Source organism: Hibiscus syriacus, unplaced genomic scaffold (assembly GCF_006381635.1).
Source record: "Hibiscus syriacus cultivar Baekdansim isolate YM2019G1 unplaced genomic scaffold, ASM638163v2 tig00117056_pilon, whole genome shotgun sequence".
Taxonomy (NCBI): Eukaryota; Viridiplantae; Streptophyta; class Magnoliopsida; order Malvales; family Malvaceae; genus Hibiscus; species Hibiscus syriacus.
This window is the reverse complement of record NW_024063539.1, coordinates 6,729,964-6,733,910: the sequence shown is the minus strand read 5'-3', so window position 1 is coordinate 6,733,910 and position 3,947 is coordinate 6,729,964. Positions and strand designations below refer to the sequence as shown.

The 3,947-nt window shown below is 33.3% G+C and overlaps 1 pseudogene; it reads left to right on the top strand.

Moving 5' to 3' along the window:
- Window positions 1-61: 61 nt before the first annotated feature.
- LOC120197780 lies at window positions 62-772 on the top strand (annotated as a pseudogene).
- The last annotated feature ends 3,175 nt before the right edge of the window (window positions 773-3,947 follow it).

Below are 3,947 nucleotides of genomic sequence, written 5' to 3'. Positions count from 1 at the left end.
TTAGCATCTAACAATGCGGTCATGTTGCAGTGTATGATATAAAGGTCAACACTGAGTATACTGGCTACACAGCTGCATCTCCTGTTGTTCAAAGGTTTTGGGAAGTTGTTAAAGCTTTCAGCAAAGAAGACATGGCAAGATTGCTTCAGTTTGTCACCGGGACATCAAAGGTGATTTTATGGATTTATATTGACCTGTTTAGGTTCCCTTTTGGTTGGCATCCATATCGATTGTTTTGGGTGTGTACAGGTGCCATTGGAGGGTTTTAAGGCATTGCAGGGCATCTCTGGTCCACAAAATTTCAGATTCACAAGGCTTTTGGAGCTCCTGAGCGTCTGCCTTCTGCACATACATGGTGATGAATACATTCTTACTGCCATAATGAATTCCTTCCTCATTTATAATCTATTTGTTCTTAACATGTATTCTCATTTTGACTCGCATCTGCAGCTTTAATCAGCTAGATCTCCCTGAGTATGCCTCGAAGGAAAATCTCAGGAACGATTGTTGCTTGCTATCCATGAAGCTAGCGAAGGGTTTGGCTTTGGTTGAACAGAGTTTGTATTAATGAATGATATTGATGTCCCAGCATCGTCGCCAATCCATCTACCGATCTAACATTGAGTACGTCAGTAGAAGATTCTTAGTCAAATCCACTTTTCCCACATTGCATTATATCAATTGTGAATCTGACTGGACTATTCTGATACACGTTTGTGTTTTCCATGTGCAGAAGCCTCTTCTGATGGATTGGGCTACTGGAAATTGGGATTTTCGGCCGGTTGGAGGGGGATGAATGGGTGGTTGTGGCTTTAAATTTGATTAGTGGAGAGCTTCTATTATAAACAAACGAGGAGGGAAATCAAAATTCTATTTTTGAATGATGGTTCTTCCTTGCATTATTTCTGTATATATTTTTCTTTTATCTAATTCTTGAAATGGCTCTGCATTTTATCCTTTTGGGTCAGTCCTCAGTGTTCATATCTTAATAATTAGTGTTCGGTTATTTGAATTAACTTTCATGTTTTATTTTGGGTATTTTATTTCAACAAAATAATTATAATAAATAGTTAGGTGATTACAACAAATATTTGGGAATAAGTGGATGCTAAATGAATAATTTATTCTTAAGTTTATTTGTTAATTTACTATGTGCTTCAACCCTTTGCTGCCTTTTGCCCTTTCTTTGAAACCTTCAGTTTATATTATAAGCAATCAATGCATGGCCTTGCTTACAATCTTATTTGCTATATAATCACTCGGTGATTCATCAGAGACCGGGTTCTAAACAAATGTTGGAATAATTAATGATGGGACAACCTTATTTGCTATATATATATATATATAAATAGTCAACTAAATTAGATTATTGTCCAATTCCAAGAAAACAAATGTTGGAATAATTAATGATGGGACAACCAATATGTAAGGACTTATATAATATGTGAACGCGTTGCAGAAGCTGGACGTGAAGGCAAAAATTTCTCCAGTAAATTATCTTACGTTTTCGGTTATACCCAATACCTATGTTTTTCCCTAGTCAATGATGGAACCACCTTACCTAATCATTCTTTTCCTTAATTATTACACGGAAAAATGATTGTATAAATAACTATTTTTATATAGAAAAATATTTAATTTTCAAGAAAATATACCAAAAATGATGATGATGGTATTATTAGTACAGAAGTACGTGCAGCTGCAAACACAAAAAAGAAATAAGCTTCCGTCCTTGTCAGTCCTCCAACCTTCATCTGGTCTGAGAACCATAAACTTGATGAAACCTTGAATCACATACACACACATATAGAGGACATATTTTGTTTTATATATACATACACATATATGGAGAATTACCTGTTTTCCTGCAAGAAAAGGCAGCCATTATGTCCCCAATCCCCATACAAAACGAAAACCTTTGATGTTGAATTTGTTGGAAGAAATAGCTAGTTCATGAGAGAAGGGCAAGGCAAAGACAAGTTAAAGAAAAAGTGTTTGGCTTAGATAAATGGGTTTGGAATTTCAACTCTTTCTTTAACTTGCCCTAGCCTTCCCTTTCTCTGAAACCTTCTATTTGCACATGAACTAGTTTACATGAGAGAATGGCAAGACAAGTTAAAGAAAAAGTATGGGTTTGAAATCTCAACTCTTTCTTTAACTTGCCCTAGCCTTTCCCTGCAACTGCGAGCCAATGAAGAAACTTAATTGAGAAAATATTTCAGAGGGAAGGGCAAAGACAAGTTAAGGGGAAAACAAAAAGGTTGCCTTGTTCTCCCCTTTCAATAGGATAAAGCTTCAACTTTTGCCTTAACTTGTCATTGCCTTCCTCTCAAACCCGTCTGCTTGATTATTGTATATATATATATCATTGGACTTGCTACACTAGGCAAAACCTCTACCTTTTGTTGTATGCTCTTTACTTCCTGTGCCATGTTATTTATAGTAATACGTGATTTGGGAGGAACAGACTTTTACACAAATCAAAGGAAATTTACCCTATAGTTTCCAGGAAGGAAATATTAGAACTAGAAGCTTTGAAATTCTAAAAAAATGTTAAAATATGTATAAGAAACCTGTGGGAAACAATGATGAAGCTTCATCTGTTACAATCAAAGGCAAGAGATAACTAGTCACAAGTTATCATCCCTTTTAGAGAATTTACAATGTTTGTCCTTTTTAAAATTATGGAAGATGATCATATAAGAGTGGTTGTTTGAACAAACTAATTAAATTTTAATGACATTTTTTAAACAAAATGCAAATTTCAATTGCACATTTTCATGAAAATGTAAACAAGTTGCATTAAATATTCTGAGAAGATACATAGTAACCGCAGGGTCAATGTGTGAGTAAATTATAATTGTTTAATGATCTTTCCTTCCTTTTAATTTCGTTTTTCTTTGGGTTTTGTTTCCTTCCTTCCTCAACTTTTTCTATAAAATATGTGAATTATTTATTTATATTTTCTGATTGTTATAAATTTAAAAAATAAATAAATATCTCGAATTTTTAATCTATTGTTGTGTTGTTTAAATTAATCATCAGTCTTCATTCATCAACGTTGTTAATGTTCTGTAAGGTTTTCATTGTGTACAGTGGCGGATCCGTCCTTAATCTAGAGTGGATACCTATTTCTCTTAAAATCTAAATTTTCTTCAATTAGTTATTTATTTTGTTGATTGTATTTATCTTGTAATTTTATTTGTATCCACTCCATACGAAAATTTTATGTTATCAATACATGTGTGTCCATCATCAAAAATGTTTTTGGATCCGTCATTGGATGTGTACGAAGAAACTCCATTACTTTTTTTTATATTAGTAATTTGTATAGTAAGAACGTATGTATGAAAGTCTATTATTTTTATAGTAAGAACGTATGTAAAACAAATCATAGATTTGTAAAGTAGATATACAAAATAAAGATTGTTAGTAGTTAAATCATTTGCTAATGTTGATCAGATTGACATGAATAGTGAATGAGCGTTTGAAAATAAACAAGTCCATCCATATGTTGAATAATGTTCATGCACATAATCTGCTGAATCATAAGTGGAGGTTATGTCATTATCGTAAGTTTCATAGTACATTCACATGATATATGAACAAGTCAAAATTTTCAATTACGATCTAACAGTTTACACTCTTGCTGATCATCATTGATTAGATGCACTGCTGTAGAAAAATCACTTGCAATTATTTTAAAATTCGAATTTTTTACATTAATTGTTTATTTAGCTGTATACTTCGATTTTGCGGTTTTTGTTGATGACTCCGCCTACCTAGTTTCCACGCTTTCCTGAAGTAACAATGAGAATACGAAGAAATCTGGCATCGAACATGTATGTTTGCCATGCATGCTACAAAAACTTCAATACCAATATATCTCTTCCTCCTTATCCCCATCTGATCTGAAAACCAAAAAGCCTGACGCCATCCTTGAAGAA